The sequence below is a fragment of the Enhydra lutris genome, unplaced genomic scaffold, assembly GCF_002288905.1.
Source record: "Enhydra lutris kenyoni isolate GAN:26980312 unplaced genomic scaffold, ASM228890v2 scaffoldscaffold17, whole genome shotgun sequence".
Classification (NCBI taxonomy): domain Eukaryota; kingdom Metazoa; phylum Chordata; class Mammalia; order Carnivora; family Mustelidae; genus Enhydra; species Enhydra lutris.
The window spans coordinates 22,054,727-22,076,940 of NW_019154101.1; the positions used below are offsets into that span (position 1 = coordinate 22,054,727).

At 38.1% G+C, this 22,214-nt stretch overlaps 1 protein-coding gene across 1 annotated transcript in view; it reads right to left on the reverse strand.

Moving 5' to 3' along the window:
- Nucleotides 1-22,214, reverse strand: part of LOC111147703 (SOGA family member 3) — a 76,080-nt gene that overhangs the window by 37,910 nt on the left and 15,956 nt on the right. The window lies entirely within an intron of this gene.

Sequence of the window (22,214 nt, forward strand, 5' to 3'; positions counted from 1 at the left end):
ATGCCCATACACATGTATATAATGTAATACAGTAGGGAATCGTTACAGTGAACTGGAGAGGACAGGCTCTATCTAAGGAATGGGCTGAGAGGGAATTAGCTGCAGCTTATTGGTGTCATACAGAAATGTGGGCTTTTTCTAGAGAAGCTAGAAATCTGGATTGTTATGTACTGGTTGGCTAGATTGAAATTCAGACAAACAACACTTTTTTTTTTTAAGATTTATTTTTATTTTATTTATTTATTTGACAGAGAGAGAATGAGGAGAGAGAGCATGAGAAGGAAGAAGTCAGAGGGAGAAGCAGACATCCCGCTGAGCGGGGAGCCCGATGTGAGACTCGATTCCAGGACTCCAGGATCATGACCCAAGCCGAAGGCAGTTGCTTAACCAACTAAGCCACCCAGGTGCCCTGACAAACAATACTTTGTAAGCAAAAAAATACAGAGGGTCTGTCTGTATGAATACCTACCACATACCTCATATTGAACATAATATCCAAATATCAATTAAACTGTGCGCACATCATCAAGAAGCTCATAATATACCGTGGGAGACAGAGAAGCAAACAATTATTGTACAAGCTGGGAAATGCCAGGCTTTAGGTTCTGTGTAATAGTGCTTTGTCTTACTGTGGTAGTACCACCATCAGAGTAGTACTTGGCACAGGGCAGCTATTGGAAAAAATATTTACTGAACTAACGAAACATATTCATGATGACTATATTCAGAAAATATGAGGTTCTGGGGTCAAAGAGGAAGGTGGGGGTGTAGACTGAATGTAAAAGCAGGAACGGAGGCTTCATGGATCTGCAAAGAACTCCACGCTGCATTTTTCTCGTGTTAATTTCTAACCCATATCCCGTGTTAAATGCAGGCATATGGTCAGGTCCAGAAGGCAGGGGAATATATTGCTGCAACTGCTTTCACTCGGTATGAAACTCAGACTAGAGCCAAATGAATGGCCTGTGGGCTTATTTATTTTTACTTCTCTACAGAAGTAAAGATGTTCTCTATGTTGCTTGTATAATCTTAGAAACAAAGGCTGTGAGGACTGCTTCGCCATAACCAAAAGTGGTTTGGGAACCAATCAACAAAAGCAGTCCCAAGAAAACCCCCCAAAATAGCAAGCTGAACTAGGGAATCCTGGAACAGTCTGTTTAGAAGCTGCCTACAAAGAAGCGCCCAAATTCGTTTTATTAAATATTTACTGAATGCTTTTATTTTCAGTGTATTTTATTATATGTTAATTTACTGCTAACTAATGTACTTTATATGGCACCTGTGATACAGTAATGATAAAACCAGCAGAGTCACTGCTCATTATGAGTTTCCTAATTTATTGGCAAAGGGTCTATTCAGTCAGCAATTTAAAACAGTGTGATGAAAGCAATGATAATGTAAAAACAATAGTAACTGGCAATGATTGAACACTAATTAATCTCTAACACTTTACATATATTATCTCAATTAATTCTTAAAATATTTTATTTATTCATTTGAGAGAGAGAGAGAGAGCATGAGCAGAGAGGAGAGGCAGAGGGAGAGGGAGAAGCAGACTCCCTGCTGAGCTGGAAGCCCAAAAGGGAGACATGTAGTCATCCGAGTCACACCCAGGCACCCTTAAAACACCACTTAGATTTAACAAGCTCTTCAGGTGATTCTGATGTATGATAAAGTTTGAGAAGGGCTGGTCTAAAATTACAGTTCAGTAAGTAGCAGGATCAGGTTTTGACCCAAGTATTTTTTATCTTTATATACTAGGTCATAAAGGAGAAAGGCTTAAGCCGGTCTGGAACTGGAGATGGTGTGGGGAGCTAGGGAAAATTTCCAGAAAGAAGTAACATCTTATCTTGAATCTGGTAGACGAAGAGTCAGCCAGCTGAAGACAGAGAAGAGGGGAAAGGGAAAAACAAAGCATTCCATGTAGAAAAACCATTTCTGGGACACATTTCAGCAGGTCTGTAACAAAATGTGAGGAGAGCAAATGATGCTGATGGCATGAATCAGATCTCAAAGGATACTGAATAAGGTTGTTGCAAGCAAAAAGTATCCATAATCAGATTGTCATAGAAGAAATACATAGACGCAAAAGTAGAAGTCCAAATGGCCACAAGGTAAAGGGACATCATGCAAGGGAAATGAGGGAAAGTAGGCTCTAAGATTCTGAGAGCTTTTTTGAGTGGGCCTTTATTTTTCATTCATTCCATAAATATTTGTTGAGTTCTGCCATATATACTATACTATCCTCCCCACCAAAGAGCTAACTGTTTACAGTGGGTAAGAGGATGTAGATAATTAGCTAAAACTGTAGACAGAATTAATGAAGAGCAATGGATGAAGAACAAACAAAAGATTCAGAGGACAAAGAGGCAACTATAATTCCAGATCCTGAGAGATGAGAGGAAATCATCTGAGGTGGCTGATCTTTGAAGGCTGTACAAAATTTTGACAAAAGTAAAACCAAAAAAAAGAAAAAGCAAGGACTCAGGGGAATAGGTGTGCCCTTACAGACTCACTGACTTCAGACAAGAAGTAATGGGGTCAATAAGATCGATAAACCATTGGCCACACTAATCCAAAAGAAAAGAGAGAAAGCCCAAATTAAAAAAATTATGAATGAAAAGGGAGAGATCACAACTAACACCAAGGAAGTAGAAACAATCATCAGAAGTTATCATCAACAGTTATATGCCAATAAGCTAAGCAACCTAGATGAAATGGATGCATTCCTGGAAAACTATAAACTCCCAAAATTGAACCAGGAAGAAATTGACAACCTGAATAGACCGATATCTAGTAACAAGACTGAAGCAGTGATCAAAAACCTCCCAAAAAACAAGAGCCCAGGACCTGACGGATTCCCTGGGGAATTCTACCAAACTTTCAAAGAAGAAATAACACCTATTCTCCTGAAGCTGTTTCAAAAAATTGAAGCAGAAGGAAAACTTCCAGACTCTTTTTATGAAGCCAGCATTACCCTGATCCCCAAACCAGGCAAAGACTCTACCAAAAAGGAGAATTTCAGACCAATATCACTGATGAATATGGATGCTAAGATTCTCAACAAGATCCTAGCAAACAGGATCCAACAGAACATTAAAAAGATTACCCACCATGACCAGGTAGGATTCGTCCCTGGGTTACAAGGATGGTTCAACATTCGCAAAACAATCAATGTGATAGAACAAATCAATAAGAGAAGAGAGAAGAGCCACATGGTCCTCTCAATTGATGCAGAAAAAGCGTTTGACAAAATCCAGCATCCGTTCCTGATTAAAACGCTTCAAAGTATAGGGATAGAGAAAACATTCCTGAACTTCATAAAATCTATCTATGAAAGACCCACAGCAAATATCATCCTCAATGGGAAAAAGCTTGCAGCCTTCCCATTGAGATCAGGAACATGACAAGGATGCCCACTCTCACCACTCTTGTTCAACATAGTATTAGAAGTCCTAGCAACAGCAATCAGACAACAACATCAGTCAACAACAGAACACTCATGAAAGAAATTGAAGAAGACAGAAAAAGATGGAAGATCATTCCATGCTCTTGGATTGGAAGAATAAACATTGCTAAAATGTCTATACTGCCTAGAGAAATCTATACTTTTAATGCCATTCCGATCAAAATTCCACTGGTATTTTTCAAAGAGCTGGAGCAAATAATCCTAAAATTTGTATGGAATCAGAAGAGACCCCGAATCGCTAAGGAAATTTGAAAAACAAAATAAAACTGGCAGCAGTAGATTTCAAGCTTTACTACAAAGCTGTGATCACCAAGACAGCATGGTACTGGAATAAAAACAGACACATAGACCAGTGGAACAGAGTAGAGAGCCCAGATATGGACCCTCAACTCTATGGTCAAATAATCTTTGACAAAACAGGAAAAAATACACAGTGGAAAAAAGATAGTCTCTTCAATAAATGGTGCTGGGAAAACCGGACAGCTATATGTAGAAGAATGAAACTCGACCATTCTCTTACACCATAGACAAAGATAAACTTGAAATGGATAAAAGACCTCAATGTGAGACGGGAATCCATCAGAATCCTAGAGGAGAACATAGGCAGTAACCTCTTCGATATCAGCTACAGCAACTTCTTTCAAGATATGTCTCCAAAGGCAAAGGAAACAAAAGCGAAAATGAAATTTTGGGACTTCATCAAGATCAAAAGCTTCTGCACAGCAAAGGAAACAGTCAACAAAACAAAGAGGCAACCCATGGAATGGGAGAAGATATTTACAAATGACAGTACAGACAAAAGACTGATATCCAGGATCTATAAAGAACTCCTCAAACTCAGCACACACAAAACAGACAATCATATCAAAAAATGGGCAGAAGATATGAACAGACACTTCTCCAGTGAAGACATACAAATGGCTATCAGACACATGAAAAAATGTTCATCATCACTAGCCATCAGGGAGATTCAAATTAAAACCACATTGAGATACCACCTTACACCAGTCAGAATGGCCAAAATTAGCACGACAGGAAACAACGTGTGTTGGAGAGTATGTGGAGAAATGGGAACCCTCTTATAGTGTTGGTGGGAATGCAAGTTGGTGCAGCCACTTTGGAGAACAGTGTGGAGATTCCTCAAGAAATTAAAAATAGAGCTTCCGTATGACCCTGCAATTGCACTACTGGGTATTTACCCCAAAGATACAGATGTAGTGAAAAGAAGGGCCATCTGTACCCCAATGTTTATAGCAGCAATGGCCATGGTCGCCAAACTGTGGAAAGAACCAAGATGCCCTTCAACGGACGAATGGATAAGGAAGATGTGGTCCATATACACTATGGAGTATGATGCCTCCATCAGAAAGGATGAATACCCAACTTTTGTAGCAACATGGACGGGACTGGAAGAGATTATGCTGAGTGAAATAAGTCAAGCAGAGAGAGTCAATTATCATATGGTTTCACTTATTTGTGGAGCATAACAAATAACATGGAGGACAAGGGGAGATGGAGAGGAGAAGGGAGTTGAGGGAAATGGGAAGGGGAGGTGAACCATGAGAGACTATGGACTCTGAAAAACAACCTGAGGGTTTTGAAGGGGCGGGGGGGGGGGAGGTTGGGGGAACCAGGTGGTGAGTATTAGGGAGGGCACAGATTGCATGGAGCACTGGGTGTGGTGCAAAAACAATGAATACTGTTACACTGAAAAGAAATAAAAAATTAAAAAAAAAAGAAGTAATGGGGGTAGAGACACTACAGAGCTCAGGGAGAAGGAGACACTTTTAAAGCACTGAGGTCAGCTTGTGGAGCTGAGAAATTTAGACTTTATCCTGTGGGCAATGTTAAAATGAGCCCTCTAAATTAATATCGGAGAAAGGTTGAAATCAGGCCATCCTTTCCTAAGAGGCATTTTCTATTTCACTTTTATTTGAATATCACTCAAGTGAGGTGTCAAACCCGAAGCTCTGAGAAAAGATTTCTCCTTGACGAAAGGTAAACTGCCTGTAAGGCGCTTCTAACTCAAGTACCTTCAAGTATCACATTTAAATGTTTGATAAATATTTAATCATCTTTTCATATTCCCGTAAGCTTTTATTAACTTTCTGACTCTAATAAAACAAAGACAGGACTCATTTGGGTAGAGAAAGTTGGAGAACTAATATAAGTCCACTTTCTCTCTGTCTCTGTCTCTGTCTCTCTCTCTCTCTTTTTTTTTTCAAGATTTTATTTATTTGAGAGAAGGAAAGAGAGAGGAAGAAGTAGACTCCCCACTGAGTGGAGAGACTAATGTGGGGCTCCATCCTGGGATCCCGGGATCATGACCTGAGGCCAAGGCAGACGCCTAAATGACAGAACCACCCAGACGCCCCATAAGTCCAGTCTCTTTCTTGTGAGTGTAAATTTCCATCACCAACTCCCCACCCCATCATCCTGTCCCACCTGCACGCATGAAATCCAGGAAAGAATTCAGGCACGAGTTCAGGGAAGCTGTTTGGGACACCAGAATTAAATCTCACATTTTCATATTTGTTTTCAAAGTAGGCTTTTCAGATGGCTCTCTAGATAAAAGTGTTGGAAGCATTTTCTTGTCCACATCTTAATTCTTTTCTTTCCCAGGCTCAACCAGTCCCAAAGAGGCTGCTAATCTTTTTCATCCATAGGAAGGCCAGGAATTAGAAGGTTTTTCCGAAAAAAACACATGCTTGCACAGCAATGATAGAAAATGGATTGTTCATGTTCTAAAAATATTTTGAGACTGCCTTTTCCCCCTTCTCAACTGAAATCTGGTCTACTTCTTACTATGTAGCATCTTTATGTTTTCAGCAATTAAACAACAGAGAAAAACCTGTCTAAAATGGTACTGAAAGACATGATATGTATGAAAGCCTCCTATGTTTTTGCTAAAATTGAAGAGACCCATTTGTACAGTGATGAAATCAAGAAGGAAACTATAGCTGTATTAATATCTAGGATTTACTGAGCACTCACTGTGCGTCACGCGCATTTCTAATCTTTTAACATGTAACTACTCATTTGATCTTACAACAGACTTAGGAGGTTGACACCAATTATCTGAAGCACTCAAAGGATAAATCATTCAGCTAATAAGTGTTAGAATCAGGGTGTAATTTATCCAGCTTCAGCGTTCTTGTTCTGAATAATTACATTACAGTGTTAACCCAAAGGAAGAAAAGTACAGGGCTGGATTATCCCTGAGCATGTTCTCCTCTATGCTGTCACACCAGTGCTGCCTGGGCTTGGGGCCCTAGTTTACATACATTACACACAAGCAATATGTTTTTTCTATTTTCAACATAGGGCTCACCAGCAGTGACATACACACCCACACTCATCCTCTAAATTTCCAGCAATGTTGGGAAAGAGGCATGGGGATTTCCAGTGGAAGGCTGCAGGAAAACCGAGACGCAGGAACTCTGGCTCTGGCTCTGCTGCAGTCTGAATATTTCTGTCCCACCCCACCCTCCGTATTCATATGTTGAAATCCTCATGGTCAATGTGATGATGGTATTTGGAGGTAGGGTCTTTGGGAGGTGCTTAGGTCATAAGGGTGGAAGTCTCATGGATGGGATTAGTGCCCTTACCCAAAAGAGACCTAGAGTGCTCCCCAGCCCTTTCTGCCTAGTGAGTATACAAGTCTGCAGCCTGGAAGAGGGTCCTCACCTGGCCACGAGGGCACAAGTCTGATCTCAGACTTCTAGGCTCCAGGAACTGTGAGAAATAAATTTCTATCATTTATAAGCTACCCAGTATGTGTTTTGTTATAGTAGCTCGAATGGACTAAGACAGGCTTCAACCCATTTTGAAGGGAAACAGGAGAGGCTCTAGAAGTCTTCCTCCTTCCCTCCTATTGTATCCTTGACACCTACCAGAGAGAGTGCCAGAGCAGGGGCCGGCAATAGCACCCAGAGATCTTGCTCATGACCACATTCTCCACTCTCTCCCTTAAAAGGGGGACGCAGGGGGCGCCTGGGTGGCTCAGTGGGTTAAGCCGCTGCCTTCAGCTCAGGTCATGATCTCAGGGTCCTGGGATCGAGTCCCGCATCAGGCTCTCTGCTCAGCAGGGAGCCTGCTTCCCTCCCTCTCTCTGCCTGCCTCTCTGTCTACTTCTGATCTCTGTCAAATAAATAAATAAAATCTTTAAAAAAAAAAAGTGGGGGGGGGAGCAGGATCCCAAGCTTTATACAAAGACACGATCTTGGGGGGGGGGCAAAGGGAATGAGGGTGAAGGAGGCAGGCTAGGATAATCAGGTCATGCCGTTCTGTGCAAAATCGTCCTGCAGCTGGTCGTCTCATTCAGAATCAGAGCCACACTTTACGAAGGCCACAGAGACCTTGATCACAAACTGCATTTATCCTGGTAATGTCTTCTAAAGGTTGCATCAGGCTTCAACCCAGACCAATTAAAACAGATTCTGGGGTTAGGCCCAGGCATTTTTGTCAGAATTTGCAGGGTGAGCACAATGTACTCTGAGAACCACTGCTCTCCTGCCTGACTAGTCTGCCACCCCCACCTCCAACAAGCTCTTGCGCCTCATCTGTCACCACACGCACCCCCGCTTTCCTGGTGCTCGTGTCACAGACATCCTTGTGGTTCCTCAAACATGCCAAGCGTGCTCCAAATAGGGGCCTTTGCTCTGCCCACCAACATTCTTCCTTCCTATGCTCCCGTACCCACCCCTGCAAATTCTTCAGGGTCCCTAACCAGAAACCTTAGCCAACCATTTCATTGGAGATAACAGATAACACCATATAAAATAACCCCCTCTACTCTCTTGCTCCATGCACTGGGTGTCTTCTAACTTTGCTTTATTTTCTCCATAGCTCCTTTCGCCTCTGACTTGTGTATTTGATTCATGTCTAATCCTCATTCTGGACCGTGAGCTCTGCCCACAAAGGAACTCTGTATTCTTTGTTAGAGGTCCACCTGGTATAGACAGCATCACCTGAATGAAGAAATGACCACGTTGACCTTATTTCTTACACGGATTTGTTTTTTGAAGCATTATAACCCAAGCACTTGGTAGAAGGTCAAAAAATAAATAAAAGTCCATTTAAAGCTTGCAAAAATAAAAATGTCTCATTGTTTTCTACAGAAAAGGTCTGAAGAGCAAAAAATGAATGTGCTGAAAAGTATTTACAGTGTGACATATGATATATTTTCACTGTGCTCTAATCCTTTTCTTGATTTTTTTACCAATCCCATTTTCCCCAGTGTCAAAAATTAAGATTCTGGGTCTCAAAATCATTTTGGAAAGGATATCTGGTACCAACACTCTGATGGGCTGTCAGCTTTTGTGGCTTCTACTCATCAGCTCCTCTTACAGAATTTCTCTTCTGTCCCTGGCCATCAAGGTCTCCGGAGCCTGGGCTTCTCTTCTCTTCCTGCCTTCAAGCCCAGGTCACTAGGACTCTTCTCTAGAGTGCTCTCTCTCTGCTCTCAGTCACAGAGGGACCAAGTCAGTGACTGGCCCAACTCTTTCACTTTCCCTAGCCTTGGAGAAACATCAGTGTGATTATTCTGATGGGAACAAAGTTGCTTTCCATGTCATCTCACTCACTAAAGGTCTACAAAAACTAGTCTGGAAATTATGGGTATAAAGGCAACTAACCTTTGAGCCCTAACTACTGTCTGTTATACATTAGACTTCACACATTTTTTAAGTGGTTAAGGCTTTCCACAGTAAGATTCTTCACAAAACTGGTTGTATTTTCCCCCTTCCAATAGGCAGACCATTTGCAACATGCCCCATTAAAAGGCAGAGTCTATTTCTGTGCCTCTTCAAACAGGGCTGGCCCTTTGACTTGCTTTCAACAATAAAATGTGGTGGGGAGTAAAGTGTGGTAGCAGAGGTGACATGCTAGTTCTGACACTACCCTCAAGGATCTGGCACACCTGTGCTCACTCTCTCTTGGACACAGGCTGCCTCATATGACAAGTCTAGGATAGCCTGCTAGGTAGAAAGAGTCACATGGCCTAGTTACTCCCATTGTCCTAGACAATAGCCAGCAACTTCCAGATACAGAGACTTGATTGTCAGCTGTTACTGACCAAAAATAAATGCAGGGACCCAATTAAGACCAAAATAATCCATACAGAGGACCACAGAATTAAGTAAATAGATAATTATTGTTTTAAGCCACTAAATTGTGGGATGGTTTGTTACACAGCTAAAGCTGATATATTTACCAAATATTTATCATCATTGGAATTGAAAAAGCCCCAGTTGATATTTATGGGGAAAAAAATCTCCTATTCAAAATTCCAGAAAAGCAAAAGACTCACATAAAAGATCAAGAAAAAGAGTTGAAGGGGGTTCTCAAACATAAGAAAAAAATAAAGTTCAATGTATTTCCTTGTTTCTATCCTTCTCCTGCCTTTGTCAATATTTTGATTCCATAAAATATTTTTTTAATAAAACTGAACTTTAAATAAATTATTATAAAGGCTCACCTTCCAGTTCCAGATTGCAGATTGCAGATTTTTTAAATAAAAGTAGGTATTCAGTTAGCACCAAAGGTGTGATATGAGTTAAGAGCTAATAAAGTTCATCCTAACAGTCAGGCTTATTACAGGGTCTGGCTCAGCACATTTCTGAAGTTAACACACCTGAACTTAGATTTTATTCTTCCTTTTCAGGAAGAAGTGATGTATACACATTTACAGTGTTTCCCTAGATATAGGTTTCTTATTTATATGTCAGTTCCACCTTTAGTTTATCAAATTTTGATTGTCCTTTTGTTTCTGTGAATTTCCCAGGCAGAGGAATAAAAATAACTTTAATTTTTTAAGACTTTCTACTTATGTTTCAGAAGTGAAACATAAAGAATTTAAAGGAAGCTGTACCCAGAAAATCCTCAACTGTAATGTAGGATTAGATTTTTCAAATTTCTACTGATCGTTAGTTAAGAAGACCCAACTTTGGAAAAGGACAGAATGGAGAACAGCTTGCTAATAGCACATAAGTGTTTTTACGCTGGAACTCACTTTTCATGATTAGTACAGTGAAATTCAGGTAAGCCAAAAAACTTGAACAGCAAAATATTCAACTTCACCCCAGAAAATGTAAGAGATCTTAAAGACCATGGGATATCAGAGAGAGAAAAAAGAAAGAGAAAAAGAAAATGGAGGCTCTTCTCATTAATGGGTTGTTGTTATACTATAGGACCAGAGGAAGTGACATAGTGAGGAAGCTGGAGTTGAAGTTGTAATAGTTGGGTCTTATAAAATATCTGTGAAGAATATCTGTTTAAAGTTAGGACCCAAAAGGAGCGCCTGACTGGCTTAGTTGGGAGAGCGCTCAACCATTAATCTCAGGGTCATGAGTTCAGGCCCCAAGTTGGGCATGGAACAAATAACTGCCCGCTTTCTATTGTGTGCTTCATACCATATGACAAAACAAGATCCTCAGGGAGAATTAGTCTCCGTATTCTCCAAACTACTCTAGGACCCTCAAGGGGCTCCAGGTTACTGGCAAGAGTGTTTCTAATACAAGAAATTCTCTTGTCATTGTAGAAACCCTCTTTCGGAGTAGTGTATAGGTTTTTAGTGGGTTTTCCAAACTACTGATGGTAAATGGATCCCAAAGTAAGACCATCTTGCTTTAAAAAAGCAAAGACAACATAGTAAGTGCTTCTCTGTTATTTGTGTCATGCAAATAACATGCAAATGCCTCGGAAAGACTCACACAAGCAAGGGGAAGCTCTCTCAGTTAGACTTACTTCTTTAAGTCTGAAAACCTGGTTAATGAATTTTGAAGTAATTGTTAAAAATTATTTTATGGGGGCACCTGGGTGGCTCAGTGGGTTAAAGCCTCTGCCTTCGGCTCAGGTCATGATCCCAGGGTCCTGGGATCTAGCTCCACATCCAGCTTTCTGCTCAGCAGGGAGCCTGCTTCTGCCCTCTCTCTCTGCCTGCCTCTCTGCCTACTTGTGATCTCTGTCTGTCAAATAAATAAATAAAATCTTTAAAAAAATTATTTTATGCCTTAGACCCTTTATCCGCAATAAATATATCCTCACTATGCTATGAATGTCATGAGCACATACAGAGCTTTCTATTCCTTTCTAATTTGCTCTAGTTAATGAACTGAGATCTAAGTGCCGTTGCATTTAGCAACTAAAATGCATTTAGAAAATTATGGCTGGACAGTGATAGCAGTGCCTTATGGCCTTTTTCTACCCCGAACCAAAGTAGGAAAAAATATACTGCAGCCAGCATTTATAAGCTGAAATGATGATTTGTCTAGTCTTTTTTATATTGTGTCTCAACAAGCTTCTACCTTATTAATACAGAAGTTTTTGTACTAAGTTCAGAATCTTGGAAGAAATACACTTAAAATACCATTGGCGTGCCAGGATCCTGAGGGGTGAGTACTTAGGTACTTTAAAATGATTCTTTATACAATTATACATACATTTAAGATATTTTGTGATAAAATTTTAAAGGTCAGAGTACTCAATCATTTCTGAAATGTACTGAAAAGGAGTAGTTGTTAGTTCCTGGAATAATTCCTAGACTAGGTTAAAAAGTTATAGCCCATAGTTGTGCTTTAACATTTTTGGAATTGTTGCCAATTTTTTTTAAAATGTGGACAATTTACATTCTAAAAATCAAGATTTCCAGCTTCACTTGAAAAATGGGAAGACCTGGTAATGTTAGGTCCTGATAATGGCATATCATCCTTGGGTTGGAACTAAATATTGAGACATACAATATTGAGTTTGCCCCATCAGCCTTACACAAAGAGGTTCCTTCATTTATATAATTGGTTGGCCCCTAGTGACAGTAAAATGTTCAAACTCTGTCCTGGATTGCTAAGGTCACGTATGTGGAAGGTGCTAAGAAAACCAATCTTCCATTCAGCACCCTACAGGAATCCTTTGTATACTACCTAGTCTCTGCCGGTGCTTTTCCAGAAGCTTGTTCCCACATGAGGCAGGCAAGCCAATCCCTTTACACATGGCTCTATTGGGTAAAATGTCTGTATTTCGATCCCGAATCCACTTAAAGTTAAAAGTGACTCACAGTGGGGCACTTGGGTGGCTCAGACAGTTGGGTGTCCAACTCTTGATCTCAGATAGGGTCTTGATCTCAGAGTCGTGAGTTCAAGCCCTGTGTTGGGCCCCATGCTGGGCATGGAGACTACTTTAAAAAAAATTAAAGTGATTCAAGTAATAAATCTATCTTATCTACTGGGTGCCGGGGTGGCTCAGTTGTTAAGCTTCTGCCTTCAGCTCAGGTGATGATCCCAGCATCCTGGGATGGAGTCCCACATCACGCTCCCCGCAGAGCGGGAGCCTGCTTTTCCCACTCCTACTCCCCCAGCTTGTGTTCCCTCTCTCTCTGTCAAACAAATAAATAAAATTTTTAAAAAAAAGTCTATCATTTCTTCTATATTAAATCCCTCCAAACATTGGAAGAGAGCAATCACACGTCAGGTATTTTCTTCTTCAGCCTATATATACATATATATACACATACGGCAATTTCTTCTTCTTCAGGATATATGTATACATCCACACTCCCCAGTTTTATAAGCATTTATTATATGACATGGTCTCATATCTAGCTTTGGGTCAACTAAACTCCCTAAGCCTCTTTTTGTGTAAATAGCTATGAATATATTTCTGTATATATTCTCTATATACACAAAATGTATGTGTGTACATTTTTACAAATCACATCATAGGACATCACATTTATTCATATTAAATTTCATCTTATTAGTGTGGGTTTTTTAGCACTCTCTTATGTTGACATCATTTTGATTTTTTGTTCTGTCTTTGCCTGTATCTTTCTTGATTGCTACTAAGGAGGTTTCTGCTCAGTTATTGTTTTGCTTTCTTTTGTTTTGTTTTTGCTTAGACATTCTTTAGTGTATAATAGGTGCTTACTAGAGACATAATTGAAATTACTTGAAACAAATGACATAAGAAGGAAGACTGAGTTAACTTGCTGTAACAAATTTATGAAAACATTGATGAATAAACCAGGACAATCACAATTCTGTAGTCTCTATCATATACCAAGTAAGTAAAAATCATGAATAAAGTATGATTATAGAATATTTTCTCTGCAAATCTTAAATGGATTGGAAAAAAATCTGTTTCCATGGTTAATTTCAGTAATAACTATTCCTGAGAAACTGGCTCTTTTCCATTTTTAAAAATAGAGAAAGTTGGGGAAGAAGTAATTTTTTTCCTTCAAATTGATATCATTTAATTAATTAATTAATTATAATTTAATTTTTTATTTAATTTATTTAATTTAATTTTTTTCAGTGTTCCAAAATTCATGTTTATGCACCACACCCAGTGCTCCACACAATACGTGCCCTCCATAGTAATTGGTTTAATTAAAAAAATTACATAGTATATTTAAAATGGCAAAGAACTGAACCCAAGCTTTTAAAATGAAATAACACATCCATGGAGTGTGTTTTATTTGTACATGTATGTTCCCATTCACCGAACAAATGAGTATGAGTCTGTGCACAGGTCTGTGTGTATATGTGAATATTTGTATATATGTCTTGGAGCATGCATGTGTATATACACATGTGTGCTTGGTCCTGGAAGGCATTTCAGCATATCGTAAACCCTGCTCAGTGAATTCTAAAACACAAGGCCAAACAGAATCTCTGTAACTTTTATCTATAGATCAAACACATAACCTGAAATCTATTATAGATATCACTAGAGAACACGTTTATTGAAATCTACAATTTGATTTTACTTCATATTAAGAGGTATTGTAATGTCCTTTGGAAGTGTATTGTATTTGACCAAATGAGTCAGTCCATTTCTAAGTAATTTTGGAATAAATGGACAATCACTAAATTTCTGAAATTCTAATTGAACAAAAAGAAGTACCATTTTCAAGGGTAAATGAATTTGCTTAGTCCCTTGATATAATGCTCAAGAATATACACATGTGTACACGCATCTTTTTTAGACATGAGAGCAACTTAACAGCTATGCATATAGTAATGCCTTTATAAATAATAAATAAATACCTGATGGGAATACACACATGAATATAAGAGCTTGAGATACAAGTGGTATAAAAATAAAATATTCCATATATTAAGGAAGTTATGGAAAGTAATCACAGATGAATCAGGTTCATTTCCTAAGGTATTATATTTTAAAGAATAATTGCCATTTACATTGTTAGTCAAACAGAAAGAATATGGGGCTAATAAAATATGAAGCTATCACTTTCTTCCTATTTAAATATGCTTGAAGGCAAAGATACAAATATAGATGCAGTAACACTGGAAACTAAAGTTAACAGTCAAGCATTTTCCAGAATCAAGAAAAATTTCCCTTAATAGCAGTATCAATGGAATTCAATGAAGAAACATAATGTATCTTATACATAACCTTTACTGTCTGAAACAGTAGAAATGGAAACACAGACCAAACAAAACCAGACACTCCTAATTCTTAAAATGTTAAACACAAATTTACCATATGACTCAGCAATTCCACTTTTAGGTAAATACCCAAGAGGAATGAAAACCTACATTCACGTAGGATGTACACAAGAATATTCTAGAAGCATTATTAGATATAAAATAGAATACATATAGAAGAATATAATAGAAGCATTATTCCTAATAGCTCAAAATTGGGAACAACCCAAATGTGCATCTACTGGTGAATGGATAAATATGGATAAATAAAATATGGTATCCATACAATACTATACTATTCAGCAATTTTAAAAAGAAGGAATGAACTACTGATATATGACGTGACATGGATGAGCCTCAAAAACACTATGTTAGGTGAAAGAAGCTAGACATAATAGACAATACTGTATGATTCCACTTACATGAAATGTCCAGAAAAGGCAAATCAATAGGTAGAAGAAGTAGATTAGTGGTTGCCTGGAGTAGCAAGAAGGAGGGAAGAAATGGGGATTAACAGTAAGTAGGCATGAGGGATCTTATAAGGTAATGAAAATGTTCTAAAATTAATTTATTGTAGTAATTGCATGCCATGGAAAATTTGCTCAGAGATCACTGAAGTGTATAGTTGGAAAGAGTTAAGTATATGACATGCAAAATGCGCCTCAATAAAGTTATCAAAAAGCAAACCACTTGGGCAGCCAACACTTCTATATCCCAGCCCTACTTTCTCTCTCTAATACATGCATAAATATTGCACAGATACTGTTTTATCATGTATCTGGAGAAAGGGCCTGGCTGATTTGCAATCAGCAGCTCTCAGGTTATCAGAACTACAATTCTCCAATACAAGCAGGAGCCAAGCAGGGAAGGAGCTAGATGATTAATTGTGCAATGAATCATGAGATAGGTTCTTTTACAATCCAGGGCTTCATGGGTAGAACCACAGGCAGAAAAGCCTTGGGAACTCCCAAATTGGGGTTTGTTGGTTTTCACACACTACTGATAAAGAAAAGAGTATTTTTCTAAGATTCAACTTTTCCCCATAGTCAGCATGCCTGAGTGCTGCAGTAGTAGACTTTCTCATATTCCTTCCGAACAGGCCAGAACTAGATAAATGTCTACCGGCCATCAAACGTTCTATTGGAGCTGTGTGTATTAAGTTGTGAGATAGCTTTGGATCTGAAAGCAAGTAGTGAGAGGGACTACGAACTAGTTACACAGTGAGTGTGTCTTGAGACAACACTGAATTTAAAAGGAAAGTTTGACATTCAATGGTATTTCTTTTTTTAAGAAAAAAAGTAGAAAAAGAAATAGAAGTCCAATGGATAAAGGCATTTCAGTGGGGAAAGGATAGTCTTTTCAAGAAATGGTGCTGGGACCACTGGAGATCTATATGCAAAAAGATAAATTTAGATGCCTAACTCACAACATACACAAAAGTTAACTCAAAATGGATTATAAGCCTGAATGTAATCGCTAAAACTTGTAAAACTCTTAGAAAAACAGTGGAGTGATTTTCCTGTAGGTTAGGCAGAGATTTCTTAGAAGTGACACCAAAAGCATATGCGATAAAAGAAAAACATTCATAAATTGGACTTCATCAAAATAAAAAACTTTTGCATTACAGAGGACATCATAAAGAAAGTGAAAGGCAAGCAACACAGAAAACATTATAAATCATACCTCTAATAAAAAAAGTATATCCAGAATATATATAGTTTAGATATTTTTTTTTAGAGTTTAAGCACAATGTAGGGCTTGAACTCACCACCCTGAGATCAAGAGTTGGACGCTTAACAGACTAAGCATCCCAGGAACCCCCAGAGTAAATAGAGTTTAAATTAGAACCCAGAAATAAGTAGACAAATAATCCAATTTAAGTGAAAAAAAAAATTGAATAGATATTACACAAAAGAAGATACATGAGTGAAAAAAAAGCACAGGAAAAGATGCTCAACATTATTAGGGAAACACAAATTTAAGCCACAATGACATACTGCTTAATGCTCAATAGGACAACTATACCAAAAAAGATAAGCAATAAGGGTTGGCAAGGATGTTGATAAACTGAACCCTCCTTTGCTGGTAGAATGTAAAATGGAGCAGGGGCTCCCAGGGCCGCTCTGTCAGTTAAGTGTCTGACTCTTGATCTAAGATCAGGTCTTGATCTCAGGGTTGTGATTTTAAGCCCAGTGTTAGGCACCACACTGGGGATGGAGCCTACTGAAGAATGAGGAGGAGGAGGAGGAGGAGGAGGAGGAGGAGGAGAAAGAGGAGGAGGAGAAGAGGAAGAGGAAGAGGAAGAAGAAAAGGAGAAGAAGAAGAAGAAGGAGGAGGAGGAGGAGGAGGAGGAGGAGGAGGAGGAGAAGAAGAAGAGGAGGAGGAAGAAAAGAAGACAACGGCGGCAATCAAGTGGTACCTTACCAATTAAAAAAAAAATGGTGCCGCCACTTTGGAAAACAATTTGGCAATTTCTTTAAAAAGTTAAATATAAATTCATCATATACCCATAAATTTCTTTTAGATACCTACCCAAGAGAAATCAAAACATAGGTCCACACAAAAACTTACATGTGAATGTTCATAGAGGCATTATTTATAAAAATGGGAAAAAAGTAATACCCATCAACTGAAGAATGGATAAATTAAAATGTGATATATAAATATAGCTACATATATATATGTGTGTGTGTATATATATATATACTTTTTTACATATATATACACACATAATCAAATGTTATTTGCAAATAAAAAGGAATGAAGTACTGATATAAAACATTAGTCTCAGTGAAATAAGTCAGATACAAAAGGCCAAAAATTGTACGATTATAACTGTATGACATAGTCAGAAAATATAAAGTTATAGATTTAGAAAACAGATCAGTGCTTGACTGGGGTTAAGAGCGAGAATAGGAGGTCACGGCAAGGGAGCATGATAAATAAAGTTTATAAAATTGTATTGTGGGGAAGGTTGCACAACTCTGTACACTTACTAAAAGTCATTAAACTGAATACTTAAATTCATGGTATGTAAATTATACCCCAATAAATCTGTATACAATAAAATGTATTGGGTAAACTAAGAAAAATGTATTCAGCTAAAGAAAAAGGGAAAAAAACAAAAATCTATGTTTGAAAACTACTCTGGAAAACAGAAGGCAGCTTTAAAAATATTGTTTTCTTTTTTTTAAAGATTTTATTTATTTATTTGACAGAGACACAGCAAGAGAGGGAACACAAGCAGAGCAAGTGGGAGAGGGAGCAGGGAGCCTGATGTGGGGCTTGATGCAGGACTTGATCTCAGGACCCTGGGATTATGACCTGAGCGGAAGGCAGACGCTTATTGACTGAGCCACCCAGGCGCCCCAAAATACAGTGTTCTTAATGAGATAATGAACATGGCCTCTATGAACTAAAAATAGAAAGTCATAGACAAGATTAAGATCTGAAGACTAGGAAGCTGTTGGGAATAAGAAAACTCAGAGGACACTAAACTTCAGTGCAAGAATTAGGGAGTCCCTGGGTAGCTCTGTTGGTTAAGCATCTGCCTTTGGCTTAAGCCATGATCCCAGCATCCTGGAGTCAAGTCCCATTATCTGGCTCCTTGACTCCCTGCTCAGTGGAAAGCCTGCTTCTCCCTCTCCCTCTCCCTGACACTGCTCCGCAACCACCCTGCCCCCATGCTCTATCTCAAATAAATAAATAAAATATTTTTAAAAAGAATACATGTATGTGTTTGCACATGTAACCTTGAATTTAATATAAGAATTAAATTTTGCACTGGAGTCTTCAAAGACCACAACTGACACAGCAGAAAATTAACTCAATGATACTGAGAACAAACTTGAGAATTTGTCCAAGGACACAGATGAAAAGGACCAAAAAAAAAAAAAAAAAAAAAAAGGTGAAAGGATGAGTAGTAGTAGGGGTACAAAGTGAAGAAAATAAAGCATGTGTGGTTGTCAAGCCTATACTCAAGAAAGCTCCTTTGAGATAATTAACAAATAAGTATTCATTTTCAGATCTACATTTTTGTATGTATAACCAAAGACCACCGCCTAGATACGTCCCGATGATATTTTTGAACTGGTTATTCTCCTTAGTTATTCAGACTCATTCTTGCCCCTTCTCTGTCCTACTCTGTGTTTCAGGAGGCTTACCTCTGCATACTTTTTTACCTATGCTACCTTTCCTGCCAGTTGCCTTCTAGTTGGGTTTGGCCAATTGAAGTCACTGGCAGAAATGCTGAGGGATGGGAGGAGAGTCTAAGGCACTTCTCCTCACTCCCTCACTTCTTCTTTTTTCTTTTCTTTTAACTGTTCTTTTATTTTTTTTTTAATTTCTTTTTTAAATTAACATATAATATATTAGTGGTTTCAGAGGTACAGGTCTGTGATTCACCAGTCTTATACAATACCCAGTTCTCATTATATCACATGCCCTCCTTAATATCCATCACCCAGTTACCCCATCCCTCCCCCCCCTCCCCTCCAGCAACCCTCAGTACTCCCTCACTTTTTCAACACTGTCTCTGAGCAGTAGCTAAGATACATTCAGATGACAGTTCCCCCTCGGTGGACCGTCCTCCACAGTCCCAGGAACACCATTTCCTCAGCAGCGTCTTTATATCTAGGGGTAGGGAGGGTTGCCAGTCTTCTCTGAATGCCTGACCAGCCCAAATTAAGAGTATGTTCTCTGAATCCTGCCCAACCACTGTGAGTAATCTTAAATATATGATCTATCTAGTTGACTTTCCTTTCCTACCAGAGGACCATGATTGATACAAAGGGTAAAGAAAAATATCCATAACTATGTAGAGAGAATATAATATGACCTACAAAGGAATCAAAATCAGGCCAATCTCATATTTCTCCACTGAAAAACAAATGCCAGAAGATAATGGAACAGAATATATAATGTGAAAAGAAAAAAATTTCACTTGCTAATGCCATTCTGCCATTTCTGTGTGAAGTCAGCCACATGCTATTTTCAAAAATACAAAGAGTCAAGAAATAGAACATCTACAGATTTTTCCTATAAAAAAGAAAGTCAAGATCATTATCTAATCAAATTAAAGATTATTTAAAACTGAGGTTTCAAAAATGTAGTTGTGGTTCAAAATCACTGATAGTGTAAGTATTGAAACTGGAAGTATATTGTTTGAATTACATATGAAGCAAAAGATATTCTTTAAAACGAAACTATATACTATAACAGTAAGTAACAGTAAAAATCTTAGTTTATAATCCTATGTTAAATTAACAAAGACCAAACAGTAATCCAAGAAAGAATTCTTAATTCCTTGTTTTATTCTTGAATCTGATGATTAGAAAAATTGAGAATCATAAATGTATTACCGAAAAAACTCTTAAAGTCAATACTAGTAGAATTAAAAATAGAGTAATTACCTTCCAAATCATTGCAGAACATATTTATTTTATTTTAAATGTAGCCATACCTCTAAAAGAAGTGAATCTGATAGCTTTATTTTATCCTCAAAAAACAATACTTTCCATAAAACAGACCATCCTAAATAGACAGATGGTTATCATTTGATCAAGTTCTATGAAAATCTTTTCTTCCATATGCAAGAAGGCAGTAGATACAATTACATACCAACATATAAGTCACTCATTATGCCCTTGAATACAATAATCAATTGGGCTGTCTAATTATTTCTGCTTTTATTCAAGGTTCCTGGCCAACATAATGGTAAGAACATTTATTTTGTGAAGGAAAGAAAAAATAATGTAGTTAATTTTATTAACCACTTACCACCATTATTAATTGGCTAGACAAATTGGAAATAACTGAACTAGCCAGCAGATGAGCATAGAATACTTTGAATTTTTAATTTTAAGCACCTCTGAGTTGAATCACACTGAATATAAATGGCTCCATTAAGTGAAATATACAAGTATAAAATGGAAAGTGTCAGGAGAGAAGCTAAATGACATCTTTAAATGTCATCTTCAAATGTCATTTACCATCTGGATAAAGATCAGTTTAACTGACCCTGAAATGTAAAAATGGAATTAGAATGGAGTCATCAAATAAGTGATTGTATTTCCATTAAAATGCAATGAAGTCTAAAATTTTCAAGATATAACTGAATTTTCAATTTAGAAAAGACTTCTTGATATACGGTGAAATTGCTCGTTATATTTACTCAGATGTAACACAAGTATTGGAAAACAAAGGAATTGAGTAAATTCTAATTTAAGAGCTAAAGATGGGGAAAAAAATAATAAAAACCAAGAACACGTACGAGGAGAAAGGAAATGTACACGCGCAGCAGATGAGAAAAGATAAAACAGACAAAGACGATGATAAAAACGCTTCCAATCTAAGAGCTAAAGATGAGCTCCTCTGATAGCAATCACATCTTCCTAAACACCTCTTCTCTTGCCCAAGCATTTAAAAGCATTTACAGTTTATATATATATGTCTTTCTGTGAATTAAATAGAAATATGGTTCCTAAATTCGGAGAGCACAGAGTTATTTTTGGAGTCACTAAAAGGCACAAAACAATCTAAAGTGTCTTGTACTTGAATACAATAGCCCTTCTCTCTCTGCTAAGATGTTTCTCTTTAAGAAAAATATTTATAGAGCAGCAGAGGTAGGAGAGACATTCACCCAGACAAATCAGCGGTCAGGCCTGTTGGGGAGTGTGGGGACAGACAATCTAGCTGCAGTGTCTGCATGTCCCTTCAAACCTCTGCCAAGGTGAAGTGGTGGATGGTGAAGTGGTCGGGTCTAATAACATGCCTCATGGAAGAGGGAACGGGGCACGTGGAAGAAGTTAGAATGGCTTTATAGTGAAGGGACCTATAAAGAAGAACTTCGTGGTCGCGGACACTCATGGGGAAAGATAAAGCAGAAGTGTTTCAAAGCCTGTGTAGAAGAGTTGGAGTCCTGACTACATCTCAAATTTCACTCTCATGGACTCAAACATTCTTTGTAAGAGTTAAGTCTTAATCAGAGAATCTAAAACTATGTGATAATGACAAGAGCATCTGATGTCTACACGACCTTAGGGCTTATAAGGCATGCCACATATATCCTCTTCTGTTGTCCTTGAGAATAGATTGAAGAGGGAAAATAGTTATTTTCCTTTAAGAGGCAATTAAGTCTATTAGTGATTTATCTGAAATAACACAGGTATGAAATCTGTAAAAAGAAGAGATGGTATCAACAGACTGCAAAACATGTTGTTTAGCCCTATGTTCCCAGTTTCTTTCTTCCTTTCCTTTCCTTTCCTTTCCTTTCCTTTCCTTTCCTTTCCTTTCCTTTCCTT